The following is a 24531-nucleotide window of genomic DNA, read 5'->3' on the forward strand; positions in this document are numbered from 1 at the left end:
AGATCCTTGACATTTGCAAAGGCAGATGGCTTCATGGCTTCATTTCCTCGAATTGACCCGATTCCCTATTTCTACACTAACTACCTGTCCTTAATTCTGGCTTCATTCCCCGCTTTAGCTATAGGAACTCCCAACTGCTTTAAGGAAAAGGGGGCGTCGGTCGTTCTGGCTGCTTCGAAGCTGAAAGGGGGCAGTGAGGGGCAAGCAGTTTGGAGTTCCTTTTTTAAAAATCGGGTCAATCGAGGGGTCCGAGGTAGAAGTCTGGTTGGGGAGGAGCAGGTTGTAAAGTCATCTGGGGGTGGGTGCTTCTATGATAGAAGAACAAAAAGACAGGAGTACTGAAATGAAATTAGTACAAAGTAAATGTTGCAGCATCTGGAACATGCCACTGAGTATCATGAAAATGACAGAAGTCAATCTTTCACCAGGAGGTGGAAGAACTGAGAAATTGTTCCCATAACTAGACCTAGCAAAGGCTGGAAAGGACAAGGCCTTTATTTGGGAACTTTAACATTATCCAGGTTATCAGGAATGTAAACACAACATTTAACTCTTAATGTCATAGATATCCCAAAAAATATAGTTAAGCTACTTAAGTCATCTGATTTTGTAAAATATCCCTTTATTGGTATGACCTGTGTTTAGTAGAGAGCTCTATACTTCTGTTACTTAGGGCTAGGTAATCATACGAGCAAACATAGATTAAGTCTACCTGTGTAGCTTAGGAAGATCTGCAGGCCTTAAACTGACTAAAAACTTCTGACTCTGGCAGTTTCTCTTGATAGTTATCAGGCACATTTGCTGAAGAATCTTTCTTTCATTTGTAGCTTCCAGTCTTTATTCTAGTGGACTAACATAAGTGTACATCTTAAGTTACATTTAATTATTATTTCTCTTAAATGCCCAAGAATGGTTATATTTTGGTTTTAACTGTTTTGCTGGGTGTCCAAGATCAAGCTGGTCAAATTGACCTGGTTTCTGTCTTGTTAGAGAGTCAGCTGAGTTCCCACAGGGGCCACTTGTAGAGAACTGAAGAGCAGCTTCTTAGCTCCTCCAGTACCATTGGTTAGGCAGGGTCTCCTTGATGAGGTGACTTCCTTTGGAAGCATTAAGGGATGTCTCCCTTTTTCCATGACCCTCCTCTGCAGCAGATGCACTGAGCAATTCTCATCCTCTAGTCTCAACAATCTCCTTGATCAGGAGGTTGTGTGACACAGAGTTGCAAAGCTCCTTAGAGAAGTTCTCTTGTTCGTGGGTTCAGGCTGACTGAGGACAAAAGATCCAAATACTGGCCTATATTGCCTTCTGTATTTAATTCCAATCTCTAAGTTTGATCTTAATCATCCAGCAAGCCAGTTTCACCAGTCATAAAGTAAGAGTACTGGGCTTTAACTTTAATGTCCATAACTTTACAGTTATTTACCCTTTTATCTAACTGGAGTCTGCATTAGTTCTGGAAGTTACCACTATCTGTTCTATAGGTGATGGCTTATTATCATAAGTTACCTAGGTTGCGTGTTCTTGAAGCAGCTACTTCTGCAAAACATTAACAGGTAACAGTTTTACAAAATGAAATTAGCAAGAGTAAAAATATATTCTGCTTGTATAATAGCTATCTTGAATTTTGACTGAGAACCACATTATATTTCCTATTTGAGATCATAGTAATTTTACAACAAAAAACCAATCTATTGATTATAACTTTAAATAAGCTGAAGTCTGACTTATTTTGGAGTCACTCTAACATGCAGTAAGGTGGGAGGCAGAGCCTTATCTCAGGTAAGGCGTGACTCTTTATAGATCTTAAGTGTTCTAATCCTACAACTAATTTTTGCCCCTTTTGCCATGACCAGCATGACCAAATATTCAAGTTTAGTGAGGGTCAAAGGAGTATTAGAAAATAAAGGTTTATAAACACAGATTTTGAAGATTAAGCTGAGATCAGATGGAGCTCTATTCTCTGATGGAAATGCAGACCTAAAGAGTTATGTTAGCAATCTTTATACATGTCTTATTATTTTAGAGACTATGTAAGCATTATTCTTTGTTTTTAGGAGAGTTATAGAGACTAGACCATCTATGCAACTTTTTCGCACAACTGCAAAGTACAATGTTAGGAACTCTGTGTAGCTCTCAAAGAAGTCCACTGTCCAAAGTTACTGTAAGGTGGGCAGGAACTAGAGAAGGGAACTGATGAAACACTGGTTACCTAGCAAAACAATTTCTTTCTGCCCAAGAGCTGTGTGCCTGATATCAATGTAAGAGCTGATAGGACTCCTGTACAGAGCCTCCCCAGGGAGGTTACTGCCACAGCAGTTAAGCATCTTGTGCTCCTACACAGGAACACTTCCAGGCACCAGGCATGCTACAGTCATGAAGTCAGGGACCCCAATCTCAGTCATTGTTGTCCCATTTTTGCTATAATGCATTATACTCTTTCTTAAATGTCAATTAAGAAGTTTATATATATTGATTTCTGAGTCCATATGAACATTAGTTAACACAGTCTAACATTATATCCAAAACAGGAATCAATCAAAGAAAGGCTGAGAGAGCTTTTAACTTTTCTTTTGTGTAGCAAAATGTTTTCACCTTTTACAATATGAACCTTTAAACAAATCAGGCTGTCACTAACTCTTAGATATATATTTACATTTAAGTTTTTATCTCAGTGAAATAAGTAACCCATTTTACATATACCTTACTGATAATATGTCCCATAATAGAACATTAAATGATAGAAATAAATTCCCAATTAAAATTTACTCTTTATAAGTTTAAGATTACTATTACAGACAAGTTTAATCTGGAGAATAGCAGCTTGATAAATTTCCTGCTTTAAAAACTTGTATACCTGGAAAATATGAACACATTTAATATACAACTAGAAACCATTTCACAATTACCTTGACACCTTTTTTCTTACCAAATTTAGTTTTTAAAGAAAAATTTAGACTCTGTAACACAGTACAATACTTTAACAGTTGTTTAACCATAATTGTATACACCCCAATTTTTAAGACTAATTGTTCTAAAGAATAAAACTTAATAGACACAAAGTTAAGAGTAAATTAGTGTTTCTAAGAAATCCTTGCCATTTTATCATGTCATTTTACCATGTAGATTAAACTTTGGTTTATATCAACACATTAGTATTTCACTTTAGGAAAAACCTTAAATAGCTTTAGCTGTTTCACATACATACAACCAACTTAGTTACACACAGACTTGTTGAAACTTGCCCTTTACTTACACACAGACTTTCTTAGCACTTAGACCCTCATGTATTCCATCACGCAGGCACTTTCTTACCCAGAAACATTTTTTTTAAATACATTTTCAAACCCAGAACCTTTTATTTTCTCTTTCCTATTTGTTGACCCCTTTTTGTTCACATTCTGAAACAACTGTTATGAAATTTCTGAATTTAGATAAATCACTCTATTTTAATAAGATTAAATATTTTGTTGTTTATAGTACTCTTAATTGAAACACAGTTGAAACTTTTGGGACCCTTTATATATAGAATTCCACTTGTTAGGACATAACTTCTAATAACCTTGTTTTTAGTTTAGTGATGACACAAAGCAAGTTTAAACCCTTTTTATTTACCAACCTATGAAAACACCAATAATGTTTAAGTATGTTACCCCATGTAATTTAAGGAGTTAAAAGTACTTGATGTTATTTAACAATTAGCATTTTAACTTTGTAAATTAACCAGACGTCTCTACAAACACATTTGAGTAATCCCATACATGTTAACTCCAATTTATTTATTTTATAAAAACCAAGATATCAGACAAGTGTCCTGAACAGGATCCATTGCCTCTTTCCTGCTGAAGAAAAGTCCTAGAAGCAATTGATATTAGACATTGTTTAACATTAACATTTCATTAGTTTGACCACCTGGAGACTTGCAAGTTATTTTTAAAGATATTTTACTTTCATTAGTTTACCCAATTTAAATTGAACCTTTTTAAATCACGTGAATAAAAGTATTTGGATCCATTTTTAAATTTTAATTTTAAGAGCGCTCAGTTTTGACAAAACATGACATTAGACAGCACGACATAACACATAACACAAAATCAAAGGCCTTGTAACTTTATAGGTAAATGTTCATTGCAATGAAACAGATGTTTAAAAACTTCAGTTGAATAAAAAATAGAACTGATCAAAAAGAAAAAAAATCATTAACCTAGGTATGCAGGATCAAAATTATGAGCTCAAAAATACAGCATTAAAGAAAAAACAAAACAAACGAAGAATCCTAGAAAATAAGTTAGTTAAGTTTAAAACGGACACCTTTTTTTTCTTTTCTTCAGGTTACCCCCCCCCTTTTCCCGCAGAGACTGCTGTAATTTACATTCCATTGCAGGCTTTGACAAGGCCAGGCAGAGGGGAGGGAGGATCACCCAGGACTTTTTAACCCTTTTTTTTCCTGGTTGAGAAATCAGGTTTAGGTTTGAATGCAGAAAATCATGAAACAATTATCTCCCAATACTTGTGGGGACTATGGCTACTATTTTATGTTCCCACTGTGGAATATTCCATGACTTTTTAGCAACTCCCTAAGAGGCTGTTGCATTCTAGTTTTGGAGAGTTTTGTTCCCATGGTCAAATTCTAACACTGCTAAGAGCTAACCCAATCACCCAGATGAACCACACAAACAGCACGAAAAGTACACACACCACACACACAATTTGGTACCCCTTCATAAATTGAAACTAACTAATTTTACCGGGCAATGAGTCTGCCTTCTGTGAACTTTTACCGGGCTTTCAGCCTATTAACCTCTCTCTGTTACCGGGCTTAAAGCCTATTAATCTTTCTCTGTTACCGGGCTTTCTAGCCTTACTTACTTTATTACTTTATTGCTTTATTATTTTATTACTTTATTACTTACCACTTAACTTACCCTTGTCTGTGAAAAATTATTGTTCTTATGAAATTTCTGAATTAGCCTAGTTTTAGACAGTTCTGTTCCTATGATTAAATCTTACAGCACTAAGAGCTCCAAGCACACAAAAAAGCCACACAACAAACACAAAAATAACACACCACACACACAGCTCTGATCACTGCTCAGACTCAAGGTCTTAATATGAACATTGTACTTTATACTGGATCCCTGCACTGACGAACTCAAGGTCTTAAAATGAATATCACTGCTCGGACTCAAGGTCTTAAAATGAATATCACTGCTTAGATTTACCTTTTAATTACTTCAGCTTGTCGCAATGCTGCGAACGTCGAGACTGTCTCACTATCTTATCCTCGGACTATTTATGTCTTGAATTGAAAAACTTACTCTCGGACTATTTACGTCTTGAATGAAAACTTACTCTCGGACTATTTACGTCTTGAATGAAAACTTACTCTCGGACTATTTACGTCTTGAATGAAAACTTACTCTCGGACTATTTACATCTTGAATGAAAGAAAAAAAAAAAAAAACTTACTCTTACTTTACCTGTAAGGCTCCCGGGTTTCGGCACCACCTATCGCGCTCCCCGCCCGCAGAGAGACACGACACCTGGTTCTTTTCAGCCTTTTCAGTTCTTTCTTTGTTCTCTTTCTTTGTTCTCCTTCTTCCTCTTAGAGGAACTTACACTCCAATATATATATTACTGTAACCAATCAGCTTTTGAGCACGAGGGGAGAGCATGAACAGATACAGGCAGTAAATGCAGACATGCAGTGATCATGCACTGTCCACGAGGGAACTCAACCAATCCCTGGAACTTCCTCAAAATAATGTCAGTTGTTTGTGCAAAAGTTAACTGCTCTGGCTCACTGCCAGGCACCATCTTAGCCACACCTAGGGCCAGGGGTCCCGGGCACCCCGACACTTGCTGATCATAACTTCATCATGAGGGACAAAGTAATCTTGTAAATGTTTCAATTAAAAAGCCAAGGCATAATTTCACAATAATGAAGAGTATCTATTGCCAGTTTTCTGCACCATTAATACTCAGGGAAAATATTTTCTTATAAAATAAAATCCCCAAAGATATACTTGAAATATTTAAGTAAAATTGAGTAAAATCTATTTTATGTAGTTAATTTTAGCATCTCCTGTCATCCCAAATATAAATGAGCCAATTTTCTTTAAAGTCCATTATTAACCTACCAATTTTACATAGAATACCAAAGTGTCTGACATCATACATTATCTATTTAAAGTCTAGAAAGTAACTCACTCAACTAAAACCTCTTGCCCTATGAAATTTGTCATTGGAGTACTTAGACACAAGAAATTCTTTTCTCCCCTTAGTCAAAGTCTTAAATGTATTTCCCACTGAGCCTCATTTTGATAGTTATGAGACATTCTGATTTTTCTTCTGAAAATTAAAAAGAAATCTATCTAATGCCTATCAAATCTCTAAAGATTTAGCCTGATATTAAGTGTATTAAAAAACAGACTCTTTAGGTGTATCAATGATCAATTGGAAAAGTCTGAGTGGTGAAACACAGGGAAGATTTGTGGTATGTGTGTGTTTAACTGGAATACTATGGAAGAAATGGAAAATTATATTTATAAGATAGAACATTACTTCAAGATTCCTTAAAGTTATTCATATGGAATCTCTTAGATAAGAAAAGGAAGACGGAATAAAGTGAAAGTTAAGCAACAAAATTTATAAATAAGTAAGATTGGTGATGTTGGGAAAGGAATAAATGTCTTTTAGTGGCATATATCCAAAGTTTTGCCTAGCTAGAAAACACAAGTAATTCATGTATTATATGTTTTGTATATGTTTAGACTATGTTTTAATTCAGAGAAAGAAAACATTTTAAAGGAAATGTAAAAACAATTATATGAGCTTACTATGCAGCTTATTCTAAATTGTATATTAAATTATTTTACTCCATTTGCCAACTTTTTTAGTCTGCTAAATGTCCAGTTCACATAACAAGCATTGCTGTAATCATTCCCTATAGTGCTAGGCCCTAAAAAATTAAAACATAAAAAAAAATCCTTGCTCTCATAAATCAAGTCTTGAACATATAAAAAGAAAAATGGAAATAAACATTAAGGTTTTGGTCTTAATTAATAATTAGCTATTTCTTATCTCAATGCCCAATGATCTCCTTCCATTCTGTGTTTCTCCATGTCTGCCAAGACAAGGGTTCTCTAAATTCATATTAGTTTATAACAAAGTGTTTTATTATTAAAATTAAAATTTTGTATAAAAGCATTTCAGATAAAAAGCTGTACTATGAATGGGTAAAGCAACAAGCTATACATGCACATAAACTGGACACACACTTAAAATTCTGCTTCTACCAAATAATGATTTATGAAAAAGGAAAGTGAAAGGGTGACACATGAAATCTCCCCAGAAACAAAATGGCAGAGAATGGTTGTCAGCATAGGGTTGGGCGAGGGACAGATGGGCTCCGCTCGCAATGAACGTCTCCTCTGCCTGCCGAGCCCTGCTCTAGCAGCGCTAGCGGCCCAGCTATTGCAGTTCTGGGGTAATTCCGTGCAGACCACAAGCCCTGAGTGCACTGACTGGACCAAGGCGCTGTGGGCCGCCCTGATGGCCAGGTCCACAGGTTCTGTTGCCAGGTCCAGTGACCCTGGTGATGGAATGCTCTGAAGAGCTCAACAAAGACCTGAACCTTTTTACCCCTCTTGTAGGTATCCAGATTCCTCCTGACCATGCCTTCATGCGGGACTTGGCCCAGATGTTTGAGAGACCTCTTGCTCTCACCAGTGCCAACCTCAGCTCCCAGGCAAGTTCTCTGAATGATGAAGAGTTGCAAGATCTCTGACCTCATTTGTCACTAGTCATTGATGGGGGACCAATTGGGGATGGCCAGAACCCTGAGGGTCGCCTCCATTCTACTGTGGTTGACTTATCTATGTCTGGAAGGTTTGCCATCATTTGTCCAGGCTGTGCCCCGGAAAACACTACAGCCATTCTCCAACAGCAATACCGGCTACTCCCCTCACACAGGTCCTGCCTGTGAAAATCAGGAGAAGGACCCAAGGATGGTGCTGGATACTATGTGTCTATCCACTGGTTGTTGGCAAGGCCTCATTTGCAGAGTCTACTCGAGTCACATCACTAGCCCTACCCTTTAGGCAACACGGTCTTGCCAGAAGCTGCTGGTTTAGCCTGCCATTTTGTGGGAAGGTTATATTTATTCTGTGGTTGCATACATCAGTCAAAAGCTCAACAAAGAGGTTAAGAACATTCCTACTGAAATGGTATGGAAGAACATTCCTACTGGAATGGTATGGAATGTTCTTCCATTCCTACTGGTTGGTCTTAATTTTGGTAAGTTTCTTCTCTCCCTCCCTTTCTCTTTTAAATTGAAAAACAAGCAGGTCACAGTGGTTCAAGCCTGTAATCCTAGTGATCCAGCAGGTTGAGCCAGGAGAATCGTAAGTTTGAGACCAGCCTCAGCAACTTAGTGAGACCCTGCCTCAAAATTTGAAAAGGACTAGGAATGTGGCTCAGTGCTTAAGAACCCCTGGATTCAATCACCAGTACCAAAAAAAAAAAAAGTCAGGTGACCAAAAGCAAGGGTTTGCTTCTCAAGCTGGTACCAGGTTAGAATAAAGATTGTAGAACCACAGACCAAACATTTTCCTCCAAATCTGTGGGGCCAGTGGAATGGTTTGTTGTGATGCCTGGCAGGGAGAGTTGTCAGTTTGGCCTAATGGGAAATTTGCTGGGGAGTGGAGGACTCCAAATTAATAATATTAGAAACCAAATCCTTTTTAGCCAGTGACTTTTTCTTATTTATTCATAAAATAAATTATAGTTAATTATATGTATATGCATTTATTTAACTCCAGTGTTTACTCAGCAGCCTTTTATCTTTATTCATATTTATACCAAATGTTAAACATAACTATTGTTGGGCATTTGAACTTTGTTTTTCTTTACTATTAAAAATACTATTAAATGTTAAAAAACAAGGCAGCGATATAAAGCAAAAAACCATTGGAAGCTACTTATCTCTGAAAAGGTACTTCTCATTATGATAAAATGCTTAAAACCAGATTAAAATCCCTGAGCACAGAAACTCCCAGGGATAATATAAGAAATTGCAAAGAATGATAAACTAATTATTATTAGTTTCTAAAAATTTTCTAGCAAGAATATGAATAAGACTACTCTGAGGTTTCTCCATCCTTACTTCCCAGAATATCTCCTAAGGCAGTAGTTTTAAGTAGTGCAGTGCAATGTTGCCCATGGACCTATGGACAACTGTAAACAGGATGCAGGGCTTAACCTCAGGGTGGAAGAAACCAGTGGCAACAAAGTCTCAACTGCAAGGAGTTTTACAGAAACTACAATACATGGGGTAGTCTCATGAGAGCAATAAAAAGTAGTGTATTTCATTTCACAACAATTATCTGATGTTTCCAGATAGTTCTAAGATTTTCATGCCTTAATTCTGCTAAAAATAACTAGTGTGAACATGAAAATCATAAGGATTGTTTCTGTATAAACAACTTAGAGGGCTGCTCTCTGGAGTTTGATAGAAGAGTTAACACTTTGGTATCCTGTATCCAAGTGTCAGGTTTTATGGGTGAATTTCAGGGCAATTTCAACACCAATTAATCAAATATGCTTTTAAAATTGCCACTTAAAAAAATTCTGAAACTAAGTGACCACCGATAGGACCACTGGAAAAAGAGAGGGAGGCTATGAGATGTGGGCAGGGGAAGCAGAGGAGAAACTATAGGAGGGTAAAGTGTAACTAGCCAAATGCTTCCCACCCTCCCCCATGATAGTCCAGAAACACATGCCAATCTAATGATATGAACTTGATTTGAGTTTTCCATAAAGCAGACTGATCGTCAAGATGCTTAACCAGGTTCCAATCAATGACAAAACTGAGAACTTTAAGGACAGTGTGAGAAGCAGATAACTGGCATCTGTAAGTATTATGCTTGCATTTCAAATTCCTGTTTCAAGCTTTTCAAGTAACACACACATTCCCAAAGCCATGATACTTGGCTAAATACATAAAGACCCCAGTTGCACACCATCCATCTCCCTGGCAGTAGAAACTGCAGTTGCAGATTCCTTGACAACATGGGAAATGCCAGTTTGGATTGAGCAAAGCATCCTTGACCTCTTCATCATAACAGTTTCAAAGGCAGGGCCCACACAACTGGCCTCAAATGCCCCAGGGGTTGGGGTTCTACTACCCTGGTGAATGGTTATACATCTTCTCTCAAGAGTTGCTACAGATGTTCTCCAAGTCTTCATCTGTGATTCCTTCCTTCCACTGGATGAATTATGTGTAGAAGAGACATGGATCCTGGTCTCTGACTTCTGGGCATATCATCATCCTCCATGTAGCTGTTCACAGTCTTCCACTTCCTCATCAACATGAACTTATCCTCTTCCTCTTCTTCTTCCTCCTCTTCTGTGGGAAGAGCACTAAGGGACCCCAAGATCTAGGACCTTGACCTAGTCAGAAGATAAATTCTCCAGTCAGAGTTCCCCCTGGAAGCCACAACTGGGAATCTACACTTTGTGGTGACTGTGATCCACTTACTGATCTTGGGTCTGGAAGGGAACATCTTCCAGGGAAGGAACAAGGAAAGTTTTCTAATTCTGACATGATTTTTGTGAACATTGCTTTGTTTTGTTTTATATTTAAAGCCATTTTCTCAAGAGAGTCTGTGCTGCTTTCATCTCTGAATCAGAATTGGAATCAGTGGCAAAATGCTCGGAGGGCCATTTTTGAGACAACAGCCAGGCCCCGTAGGACCCCTGCCCAGACTGACTGAGCCCCGTCTCCAGGATCCCTCAGTCCAACCCATCACTCCCTGCCTCTGGGGCCCTCACATCGACTGACTGCTCCCTGCTGCCAGGACCCCCAGACCAACTGACTACGCCCTATCACCAGGACCCCAGACCGACTGATTGCCCCTGGCCTCCAGGATCCCACAACCACACCAAACACACCAGACCTCCAGGATCCCTGCCAGACCAACTGCATCCAGTCTCCAGGACCTCCAGCTGACCACATCCACCCCTGAGCTGCAGCTCCCCATTTGCCAACACATTTCGAAGCCAGAGCGGCCATCTTGGATAATCCTGGAAGCTGTAGCTCTGATCTTTGGGTGGGGCAAATCCCATCCTGAGATGCCTGCTGGAGACTTGAAGCTCATTGTCAGGTACCTCTCATGCATCAGGCTACTGAACACTGGGAGGTTTTATTAGTATACGACTGATGTACAGATTTTCTTTTTTCTCCTTTTTAAAAATTCTCGGAGGGCTTGGGGGTGCTGTGTTTTGTTGGCTGCCCCCCTGGTGGTTTGTACTGGGAAGTTTATGACCATCTTGAGAATTCCAGAGGGTCTGTACTATTTGCAGGGCCTACAGCCTTGGTGGTTTGCCCACAGTCTCTCCTTTGCAAAACCATCAGAAGCAAAGCTGCCACAACTGTCATCAAAGAATGATAAGGTTTCCATGGAAATCAACTTCAAGTATCTGAATTTCTTTAGGTTCTATACTCTGAGACCCTTTCGCGGCAAGCCTCTATGCTGGTGGCGGGTGCACAGGTTGTACTCTGGGCTGGGTGAGCCTAGCAGCCGCTTGGTGGTCCCACACAGGAACTGTAGTGTGAGCTGCCTCCAGGTTTATAACATTTTATATTTTATTCTGTTTTCCTTCTCTTTTCTATTTCATTTTAGATGTGAATAAAACAGGAGTCTTTGTACCTAAATGTCCAAGCCAATTTTAAAGCACAAAAAGACTGAGATGTGTAAGCAATTCATCAGAATTAAAGCTATTTTTTCATGTAAACCTTACTCTTTCTTTCAATTCTTTTTGTTAAATCTGCATGCAAAAATTTCAAACGGTAGCTTATTTTACAATATTGAGTTTGATGTTTTTCTTCCTGAATATCATGATTTACTTTCAGCATAAAATAGTATGACAATATAAAGCAAACTATTGTGGGAAATTTAGCTGAGCTGTATTAGAAAGGGTTAAAAAAATCTACAATGTATGTAAGGATGAAAATGTATCCAAGGAAAAACAGGAAGATTGCAAGTAATTAAACAGTCCAGGATTGATTTCCTTCCTATACCAAACAATCTTGATGATTTCTAAAATCTCCACAGCAAATGTAAACAAAATTATGAGGCAGAAAAATAAACATAAGTAACACTTGGAAAACGCATCAGCTGGCATACTGCAAAACATAGTACCTTAAAGACACTTGGAAAAACTGTAGTCAATATGCAATATTATGAACAAAAGAAAATAAAAGGTGAGTAATATAAGGTGATATATTTCAATTTAAAATTAATTACAAACATCACATATATCTAACTGTGAAATTTTGAAATCCATGACATATCTATGGAAAGATATATAAAATGAAATATTTCACTACATTCACTAGTGAGAGTAAATTATGTTGAGATTTATTTTTTATACTGTTGATGTAATGTTACATTGCTCCCAGTTTTACACTATTAGTGAAATTCTAGGAGTTATCTCTGAAGATGTCACATTGTGTTGAACTTGAGGAACACAGGAAGCTGATCATAGGAATATAAAAACAATAACATTCATTTTATTTTATGTCAGATTCAATTTTAAAAGTGTCAAAAAGTCATAAGAAAAAGCTTGGTCAAGAAGAATTAAATTATTAATTAAAAAGAGGTAGGAGGGTGAGGGAAGTTAATATTGGAATATAGTCACTGACATAACTGTTGGGTCTCTAGTGAAGGAAGGCACTGAATTTAACTGGCTTCTGTAGTGTTACCCTAAGTAGTTTTATACCATATACCATGTTAATATCATGTCTTAAACCTACACTATGGCCATACAATTAATTTTCTTTTATAGATTGTGTAGTAACCAAATGATTTTTTGGTAAGAATATAGTCTTTTCTTCTATCTGGATAGGATACCTTTTTCCAGATCAAATGAATATTTCATATCCTATGACAATTGTCCTGGTTAACAGGTTTAAACATCAATTTTTGTTAGGTAATGTTAGTTTTTCTTTAGTAAATCTTGAATTTATGATGTGTTTCAGCAGGCTTTTCTTTTATTTCTTTTTAAAAATTTTCTTGAGTTGTACATGGACACAGTATCTCTATTTTATTTTCATTTATTTTATGTGGTGTTGAGGATTGAACCCAGTGCCTCACATGTGCTAGGCAGGTTCTCTACCACTGAGCCACAGCCCAACCAGCAGCAGGCATCTAGGACACTTGGGGTCTGCTGAGTCTGAAGTGACTAAGGAAATGGCTCTGTGTGCCTCTTGGTAGTCATACATACATTCTCATGAGATTAATTTCATATACTAATGTAGATATAAATATTGACTTTTTATATATTGTATAAACTTAAAATACCTAATTGATATGTTTTCAGATAATAGAAATTAATGGGGAATGAAAACATTTTGGACAAAAGTCCCAATACTCTAGTTGAGATACATTTCTTGTACAAATGTTTTAAATTGTTTTGGATTAATATTCAATCTGGGTGAATGATGCTTGCCATACAGTAAATGATTGAAACTCATGAATTAGTAACAAAGGCAATGATTTTAAAATAACAAATCCATTCACACTATTTTATAAATCACAGTTTATTGATATTGGGGTTTTAATTTTTGCATAAATATGCTTTGGAGCTGAATTAGTTCAGACACCTACATTAGTTGAAAAAATCTAGAAAGACAATGGGAAAGTAACTAGGGTTATAATGCAAAAAGAAAAGGTACTTTCTTATAAATACTTAGCTAAACTAAAATATTAAATATGCTCAGCTATCAGTGACTTCTTCACAGTTATTAGGTGTTGTATTTGGTACCATCTCACTCTCATTTTTAAGAGCATACATACCCACGCATATGTGTGATGCATTTAAATGCCTAAATATGTATTTCTGTATTTCACTTAGTGTACATTTATTCAATTATGAAAGTATGATTCCTTAAAAATTTTTATCTCAAGAATAGCAAATGAAATTAGAGATGATGTTTTAAAAATAGATATGAAGCAGAAGTGAAATATGTTAAAATTCATGATTATAAGGATATATGATGTTGAGGGGCATACCTATGGATCTTGTCTCACACGAGTGCATGTGGGTAGGTGCAGGGTATTTGTCATTATTGTGTAAGTGAATTTTAATTTTTAATCTTTAGTTTGATTTTAACATTGCTTTCAGTATGATACCAACCACCTGCTATGCAGAAAGGACTCTAGAGAGATGTTCATAGTAGCACACACCTGTGGCTCTTCTCTGGTTCTGGAGGTTCCAGGGCAGCCAACAGTCATCAAACACATTCTTTAGGCCTTTCTGTGTGAATGCAGAACACTCCACATATTTGACAGTCTTGAGATCATGGGTCACCTTTTCAGCAGTCTCTGGAGTGATAGACTTCTGTTTGTTCTTGGCAAGTTTCTCAATAGTAGATGGGCAATCTCTGAGATCAGTTTGGGTCCCCACAAGCAAGAAGGAAGTCTTTGGACTTCTGAGTTATCTCAGGCACCCACTTTTCTTTCACATTTTCAAATGAGGATGGAGAGACCACTGAAAAACAGACTAGAGATACATCTGTTTATAACTTAGTGGTTGTAGTCTGTCATAATCCTATTGCCCTGCAGTATCAGAAAGTCCAGGAGTATATGGCTCTCCACCAATCATAACTGTGACTGCATAGTTCAAAAACAGTGGGAACATATTCACATGGAAATTTGTTTGCTGTGTAGGATATCAGGAAGCATGTTTTACCAATAGCACCATCACCCACAAGAATGAACATATTTGTTTGCATTCAAGAAAAGTTTTGTATCTACTTTAAATATTTCAAATTTAATGTTGACCTCAGCTGTTCTGCTGGTGTCCCTACATTATCTTTTGATGTTCCTGCAGATGAGGTTAGTATTTGCAAAACCAGATGCCTAATTAGGAGCACTCCCATTGCTGGGGGATCTCAGACTTTGTTCATGCTCAATCATCATGTTCTGAAATATACAAGGTGGGGTAATGCATCTTATAAATGTCAATTAAGTTCTAATCACAGATACTTCATCAACTGATAAAAGAAAAACCTCTGAATGTACACTACTTCAAAATCTGGGACACTTTTCATATAATTTCAGGAATCAACAGGGACAATTAACAGGGACACACAGCTGGAAAAAAAATAAAAAGCTTGCTGAAGTTGAAAATTGCCTTGTAAGCTTGTTTTTGATTAAAGTGAAGTTCTGTTCTTTGAAATATTATTTAGCAATTAAATCTGTTTTAGTTAGGCATTGAAATACAGTGTATTGTCCATGAATGATTAAACCGGTACAGACCTGCCTTAGTTTTGGATATTATATGAAAATGTGAATTTAAGAAAGTATTGTTGCATTGATCACCACATGCTGAAGGTTTTCTTTCAGAGTAATGAGAGGATAAACTATTTCAGTTAAATCTCCCATATAATTTGAAATTTCAGAATTAAATTACATTATTATATTAGGAGAAAGTTGATGATGACAAAGCTGAGTGCCATACCTGGAATTGAACTTTCTCAGGGCTGTACGATCTATATACAGAACATTGTTTTTCCATCTGTTCTATTGTACTAATTTCCCAGGATGGTGTGTTATGCTGGTATATGCAAATAAATTTTTGGTTAATAAAAATCTGTTATCTTCAACTCCGCTCCAAATTTCATTGTTTCAAAATAGATGCTTCAAATAAATAAAATGAAGGTAACAATTAGGAAGGGAAGAAAATTTATTTCCTGCTCTTGTAGCAAAACTTCACTCACAGAAACTATAAACAAAATGAAATTTATTTGATTCATTTTGCAGTTCTGGAAACCTGTAATCACCCTCTGCCTCCTTGGGAATATGGTTTTTTATAGTTTTGTTTTCTAGTTGATATTCTTTACTGTTGAAAAGCTTATGTACATTTTTCTCTAATGTGTTTTCCAATAGAGAACATAATAAATTTCCTGGCAAATACTTTCATGTCTATGTCTCTTTCATGGTAAGTTGTTTTCATTAAAGCTCCTGTATTGGCTAGATGAGCTCACCTCAGTACCTGTAGCTTTATTATTTACCTAGCCTGCATCACACTGTTCAAATTCAATCAGAGAAATTTTATATAATTGTTTTTACTATAAATTCACATCAGTGAGTGAACACTGACAATGTGTTTTAGAAATAAATAGAAGAGTTCCACTAGAATGACTGCCTTAATAGAATTGCTCTGGTCTTATTTGCAAAAACTGAGTCATTCTCCTCCACATAGGAAGGATTCTGTTTGACAATTGATTGCTCTACTCATATACTCTTTTATAAAACACAAGTGGCTAGCCTTGCCTTCTGAATGAAAACTATTTTGTCTATGCTCTCTGGGATGCTCACCTTGAAAGCCAGTCTTATCTCTCTGTGAAGAACAATATAAACTATAAGTACATAAAATTTGAAGATGCCCAGGAGATGGAAATATCAGGTTTTGCACATTTTCTTCAATGGATGCTGTACTGTTGATAGGGCTCTGGGCCTCACAGCCTGCGAGTGGCTCCAGCTGAGAGAGACAGTTGAACCTTGGAGTGGTGGAGTCAGGCCTGGGTGGGTCTGAGCACTGGAGGCCCTGTTGCAGCATGAATGCTGCCACACAAGCACAGCGAGCCAGCACCAAGCGGAACTAAGGCTTGCTGACTTGTCACCCTGTAGCCATCAGACACAGAAAGAGTAGGGAGGCCTGTTGCAGTAGCCTGCCCCACACAGCACCTGAGGGCCATCCAGGACCTCAACCTCCCACTTCTCTACCGGCATTGAGAAAACGGAAATGAGCAGAGCTGAATGAATCCCTGACTCAAGAATTGACCAATAGCATTTCCACATTTTGGACCAATAGCATTGGTACACTTGCAAACCCTAATTAGCATAACTGTGGACCAATCACAGTAACATAAGTGCTATATAGACCCCTTGGCACCACTTGCCGAACACATTTGGAGGAAGAATACCTACCAGGAGCTCCATTGTTAACCTGCTGGTTTTCTACCATTCATCTTCATTGAATGCTTTTTCTCGTCCGTGGATCGCAAATTCAAGAGAGAAGAAATTTGGAAGAAAAAGAGGGTGAGTTGCTGCGGTGCCCTGCACTGCAGCATGTCCGGGGAGTGGGGTGCAACCAGTTTCACAGCATTTCTTTCTGACCTTCCAGAGGTCAGTATGCACTGAAGGATCCTGTACTGACTTTTTACTTTTGTTTTCTCCTAGTTACGGGAAAATGCAAAATGTGTTTTGTCTTGTGAAAATTCCTTTTTTCTCAAAACCCTGTTTGTTTTTGGGTGAAGATATCTGAAATGTAGGCTTTCAGAATCTGATGTAAGGAAATCTGAAGTACTTAGATACCAATTTCAGGAAGAACAAAAAATAATGTGCAGGGGAGACACACACAAAAAATAAATGTAAATGAAATAATGTGTTAAGTCTTGATTTTCATGTGCTTGTGTGCTTATATACATAAACGTACACACATTTTTAATCATATAATTAAAATTTATTCCAAATGTTTTAACTCCAGTTTTATCAGGATTTTTATGGATTTACCCCCACAAGTTAAAGTATATCATTTGTTAATTTAAGCATCTTAAGGCCTGGAACTTTTTTCCCAAATCAAAACGGGTTAGTGTGATAGGGTGAATTTACCAATGTCTGAGGAGACTAAAGCACTACAGTAACTGCTTGTAACTCAGGCTGACAGAGAGTTGGTCTGTGAAATATTGAAAATGTTGAATTATCTCAATATTTTAGGAGCTCTCTACTGCTATTTTCATTGTGATATTAGGTTTAACCTTGGTGTGTAAGAAAAAAGTTTAAATATCCACTTTGAATGATCTATCTCACCTGTTCCCTGAGGGTCACAGAGCAATGAGAGGTGAATGTTTGCTGAGGTTCATACTAGCCTCTGCACAGGCTAAACTTGGGCTTTCCAGACCCAGTCTGGGCTTTGGTCTGCATATTGAGCAATGTTCACTTGAAGCTGTTTGCTAATAGCCCCTGTCATTTCTTCTTTGACCAATCAGTTACTTAGAAGGTGTTAATTTTTAAAAATATTTTGTGGTATGCTATATCATTTTATTATTGCTATTGAATATAATAATTCTATTGTGGCCAGAGTATGTAACTGATAAAATCTCAATGGTTTTAAGTTTATTACTTCATAGCCCAGTATATGGTCATTTCAGTAAGTGTGCCAAACATTTGAAAAACTAAAAAAAAAGGGAAAAATTCTGCTATTGTTAGATATGGTGTTTTGCAAAAATAACTTGTTGGTTGGCAATTTTCTTCATATCTTTTAATTTATTCATGAAGTCTTTGAATTTTAATATTTCCAACTATAATTAAAGAATATTCTATTTTTTGCTTTAATTCTGTAAAATTTTTCACTGTATTTGGAAACTATATTTAAATCTGTAAAGTGGGTATGACTTCTATTGTGCCCTTATGAATTAACACATTATTATGATGATATATTCCTCCATAACTTTACTAATACCCATTGTCTTGATCTATTTTGTCAAACGTTTGGGTATGCTTACATTTACTGAATTAATGACACATTTTTCCATTAACTTATTTAGAATTCATTTTCTCTTTATATGTAAAACACTTCACCTGTCAACAGCATATATTTAATAATGTTTTAAGCCTATCTTCTCAGTTTCTGCCATTAAATTTGCCATGAATTCATTAAGCTTTAATAAAATTGCTGACATATTTATATTTGGTCTACCATCTTATTAAGTATATACTACTAAATAGTCTTCCATTTTGTTTCTCTTTTTTCTTATCAAAACTTCAAAAATTTGTATTAGAATTACCTTTAATTTTCCTGTCTTTGTAAATATGCTTCTTTGAATTGTTCCAGTAATATTAGGAATTTAATTCTAGGGATTTAATATTTACTTTTCTAAGTTCATTCATATTTAATATTGTATCATCTCATGTAAAACATATTCTCATACATTTATCCTGTCTTTTTCACATAGTTGTCATATTTTTATGTCTGTTAGTGAAGAAATAGTCATACCTAGGTGTTTATCAGCAGTTATTCCAGCTGTTCTTTATTTTGAAGAAAAATTTGGACAACAAAACATTCCAATTTCAACATTTACTGTAAAGTTATATTAATCAAAGTTTTATGGTCAGTAAAATACAGGTTAAAGGGAAAAATATGAAACTGAGAGTCACATGTGAATTGGTTTGGGAAATTTTGGATTGGAAATTGATGATTGCTGTTGTGGCCTCTAAAGAAATAGCATACAATATAAGTATCATACTATAAGTTCAGGAAGGTAACCTCTAAGAGACTATCCAAATGAGAGTGCAGAAATTAAATTCAGGAAACATAAATGAGGAATGTCTCAAAGAGAATCCTTAGTAAGCTGAACACACATGGGGGAAAAAGTGAGTTTGACAGTATGCCAGTAGAAATTTTTCAAAGTGAAATGCTAAGGAAAATAAGGATAGGAAAAAATGAACAGAGCATTCCTGAACTATGGGAGAATTATGACAGTATAGCACATGTTCCAATGGAAAATAAGAGGAGGTGGAAGATGAAGAGAGGCAGGGGAGATAGAGAAGGAAGGCAGTAAAAGAAATATTTCAAGTAATAACAGCTTGGAATTTTGCAACATCACTGACAGACAACAGTCAGGTTCAGGAAGCTCAGAGAACATCAAGTAGAATATATAGTATAAATCTGACTGTTAGGAATTTCCGGCTTATGTCGCTGTAACCTTCCTGCCTCCTACATTACGTTCCACTATGTCATTGGTCCATCAGTCAGTCTGTGATAATTCTCCTCCGTGATTGGTTCCTCCCAGCCCGTGAAATTCCAATACAAAGAACCGTGCGCCATCTTCTTCCTTCTCTCTTTCCCTTTCCCCTTTCCCCCAAGCGGACTCGTTTTGTCCGCTTGAATAAAAGTTCCTCGTGTGAGACCTGTATCTGCAGAGCGTCTTTTCTGGGAGTTATCGACGAACCAAAACTGCCCCCTTTACATCTAACTAACATCTGGTGCTGAGAAACCCGGGATGGGTGTTTTTTTCCCGCTAACTAAGCAAGCGGAACCCCATCAGATTTCTCCTGCGCCCGCAGATTCAGGTTCACCTTCCATTTACCTGGATGCCCAGTTTTCTGCATACAACACCGGACTCCAAAATTGGTGAGTTCCCCTTAGGCAGGCCCCTGACCATTTAAACACATCTCGGCTACCCTCACCTCCACCTGCAGTCTGCTGCAGCCCCCTCCTTATTATAAAGCGGCCAATCCCCAGCTCCCTCCGCTGGCTCGCAGCCTTTCGCTGCCCGCCCAGCAGGTTCATCTCTCGCCGCCCTGCGGCTTCACCCCTCGTGGCTCCTGCCACTCAACTGCCGAGGTGTGGGGGTACCTCCTTGGTCCTCATAATTGGTCTTAGTTGTTGGGTGGATGTCTGAATTTTATGGTGCTGTGATTCTTTCTCGGGTTTGAAGTTTACTCACTTCTGCCGCTGCTAGTCCCTCTCGCCGCTCTGCGGCTTTTCTCCCCCTCCTCTCGCGGCTCCCTCCCGAAACCCTGGCCAGGTCTTCAAACCCTCTCTCGGCTTTTTGCCCAGTTAAACAGTGATTTCGGGTGACGACCTAATCATTGTTTTTAACCTCTTGTTGCCTGGTACCGTGGATTCTGGGACGCCAAATCCACTACCCAGGTGGGTCTCAGCTTACCATGAAATTCAAAACATCCAACCCAGCAAACTCGCCCCTGAGATGCTTATTAAATCATCTCAAACCCCTTCACCTACTCCCTGAATCAGAGCTAAATTGTCCTTTAGATAGTAAGTCAGAATGGTCTATTTATGACACCCTAAATTCTAGCTTTATACTAGGTAAAATTGTATGTCTAATTATGCTAGTTATAATTAAGTACATATATGGGCAACCTGGTGAATGGAAAGGAACTTTTCCCCTTCTTGTTTTTCCTTTCTTTCTTGCTAAACCTCTCTTGGCTTCTCCCCCACCTTTTAACCTTTCTTTCCCTTCTGAGTTCACCTCATTCTGTTCCTCCTTCCACTCCTCCATTAAGCCCTCCAAGTTCCCCAACCATGCGGTCTCGTACACACATTCTAACTCCTTTACTGGAGGAGGCTGACATGGAGGGAGTAAAACCTGAACACATTCTCTTGGCTAATTCCTTATTTTCAAAACTTTTCTTTCTTATCTTAGCTCTCCCTACAGATTCAAGAAATTAAAAGGTCCTAAGCATCAAGTTTCTGCTAGAACATATTATCCCCTTTCAGATTCAGATCTCAGTCAAGGGTTACATTGAAATGTAAATGTAGAAAGGCTCAGTAGGAGACCAGTTTCAAGCCCAAGGAAAAAAAGTGTCCATTTTAAATTTCTCCTGGGCCACAACCCAGAATACTTTTCTCCCTTTCAACTTTTCTCTCCTTCTCATTTTCGCATGCTTTAATTAATAACCATTATCATTTTTCTTCCAGGACTTTATTTTTCTTAAATGCTGTATTTTTGAGCTCACAATTTTGATCCTACAGACCTAGGTTAATGATTTTTGATCAGTTCTTTTTATCCAACTCGAGTTATTTTTGAACATCTGTTACATTACAATGGAGATAAATATTACAAGGCCTTTACTTTTGTGTTAAATATAAGCGTGCATAAAAATTAAATTTTTAAAAAATGGATCCAAATATTTTTAATTCACGTGATTTAATGAGGTTCAATTTAAATTTGGTATACTAATAAAAGTAAAATGTCCTTAAAATTAACTCACAAGTCTCTAAGTGGTCAAACTAATAAAATATTAATATTTATAAAATGTCTAACATCAACTTTTCTAGGAATTTTCTTCAACAGAAAAGAGACAGCAAATACTATTGATACACTTGTCTGATATCTTGGTTTTTCTACAATAAGATGAGTGAATTGGAGTCAACGTATGGGATTACTCAAATGTGTTTGTTAGAGACATCTAATTAATTTATAACATTATTCCATGGAGTAACATACTTAAAAAGATTATTCTTTGTATATTAAATGTGTTCATATTTTCCAGGTATGCAAGCCTTTAAAGCAGAAAATTTATCAAGCTGCTGTTCTCCAAATTAAACTTGTCTGTAATGGTAACCCTATCATTTAATATTCTGTTATAGGACCTGTCATCAATAGGGTATAAGTAAAATGACATTTAAGAAAGAGTGTAATATGCAGTAGCAAAAATGTGACTCAGCCAAAATTCAAGATAGCTATTGCACAAACTGAATGTTTTACTGTTGGTAATTCTATTTTGTATTTTCCTTGTAAACTCTAATTGTTGCCTGATCAATATTTTGCAGAAGTACTGCTTCAAGAGTGAACACCGTAAATTAACTTGGAATAGTAAGCCATCACCTATAGAACAGATACTGTAAACCCAAATTTAAAAAAGGGGGTAAATAACTGTAAAGTTATAAACATTAAAGCTAAAGCCCAGTACTCTTACTTTATGACTGGTGAGACTGACTTGCTTGATGATTAAGATCAAACTTAAAGATAGAAATTAAATACAGAGGCCAAGAAAATCTCCATATTTGGGTCTTGCCCTCAAAGTCAGCCTGAACCCAGGGAATAAGAGGACTTCTCCAAAAAGCTTTGCAACTCTGGGTCACACAACCTCCTGAGCAAGGAGAATGATGAGACTGCTAGAGAAAAAGCAACTCAGTGCATCTGCTGCAGAGGAGGGTCACAGAAAAAGGGAGACATCCCTGGTGCTTTCAAGGAAAGTCACCTCATCGAAAAGACCCTGCCTAACCAATTGCACTAATGGAGCTAAGAAACTGCTCTTAAGTTCTCTATGAGTTACCCCTGTGGAAACTTAGCTGACTCTTTAACAGACAGGAACAGGTCACTTTGACCAGTTTGATCTTAAACACCTAGCAAATCAGTTAAAACCAAAGGATAGCCATTCTTGGGCATTTAAAAATAATAGTAACTATCAAGAGAAACTGCTAGAGTCAGAATTTCTGTTTTTAGTCAGTTTAAGGCCTACAGACACAAATAGACTTAATCTATGTTGCTAGTACTAAATTTTGTGTTCACATTCCTGATGACCTAGACAATGTTGAAGCTCCCAAATGAAGGCCTGTCCTCTCCAGGCTTTGCTAGGCCTTGTTATGGGAACAACTTCTCAGTTTCTTCCACCCCTTGTCTTTTACTTCCATGTCAATTAATCAACTTGTATTGCAGAAATATCAGGATTTCACAAAAATTGGAGCCTGGCTGCAGGTGTGCCTCCAGGATTGGAGCCTGGCTGCAGATGTGCCTCCAGAGAAACTATCAAGTCTCCAGTTCTCCCTGTCACAATGATACCAGCTCTACGTCCACACCCCAGCAGGAAGTAATTACAGAAGACTGACCTTCATCCATGTACCCCCCCAAAATTTTTTTTTTTTTTTATAAAAAAGGAAATGGGGGAATGTTAGGAATTTCCGGCTTATGTCGCTGTAACCTTCCTGCCTCCTACATTATGTTCCACTATGTCATTGGTCCATCAGTCAGTCTGTAATAATTCTCCTCCGTGATTGGTTCCTCCCAGCCCGTGAAATTCCAATACAAAGAACCGTGCGCCATCTTCTTCCTTCTCTCTTTCCCTTTCCCCTTTCCCCCGAGCGGACACGTTTTGTCCGCTTGAATAAAAGTTCCTCGTGTGAGACCTGTATCTGCAGAGCGTCTTTTCTGGGAGTTATCGATGAACCAAAACTGCCCCCTTTACATCTAACTAACACTGACAACCTAAAAAGCTATTTGTAGGTATATGTATTAAAACTGCTGAAAACAACTGAAAGGAGAAAAATTTGAAATAAGTAAGAGAAAAACATGATTGCATATATAGAAAAAGGGTTAGGGATTATAAGGAACTTCTCACCAAAAAGAATGAAGAGAGTGGAATACATTTTTATATTTACATTATGTTGAAAGGAGAAAAAAAAAACCTTCACTCACCTCAAAATGTTTAATTGTTTTTATAAATACACATGTTTGCTGAGGGGCAGAGAGATTGTGCTGTACAGAGCTGGTATAGGCTCGGGGCTCAATGCCAGAGAGAAAGATGCACAGAGTCCACCCAGTAGGGCAGGTGGGGCAGTATTCTGGGGTGGAACACTTGTTGGAAGGTGTGAGCAGACAGGGGATCTGGTCCAGGCCTGGTGGGTTCTGGGCACCCCAGAGACTTCCCAGTCTAGTCCAAGATCCTGGGCAACATTGCAGTGTCACCTGGGCTCAGCACACATTGTTCAGGGCCTTGTGGGTGAATTCAGGCAGCACAAAGGCTACAAGGTGCACATCCATGTTGTAGTACTTCAGCTTCATGTGCTCCACCTGTGTCTGTATCAGTGATTGCTGGGGTTCCTGGAAATTGGTGGTCTGGTTTTTGCTGCATAGCATGAAGCCAATTTGTCCACTGTGGTAGGTGGGGATGGAGCAGCAGGCCTAGGCTATCATCAGGAAGAACTGCCACATCGCCT

The 24531-nt window shown here is 37.6% G+C and overlaps 1 pseudogene; it reads right to left on the reverse strand.

Moving 5' to 3' along the window:
- Positions 1 to 9917: 9917 nt before the first annotated feature.
- On the reverse strand, positions 9918 to 24451 carry LOC124974276 (cell division cycle-associated protein 7-like; annotated as a pseudogene).
- Positions 24452 to 24531: the final 80 nt, after the last annotated feature.

Source organism: Sciurus carolinensis, unplaced genomic scaffold (assembly GCF_902686445.1).
Source record: "Sciurus carolinensis unplaced genomic scaffold, mSciCar1.2, whole genome shotgun sequence".
In the NCBI taxonomy this organism is placed as follows: Eukaryota; Metazoa; Chordata; class Mammalia; order Rodentia; family Sciuridae; genus Sciurus; species Sciurus carolinensis.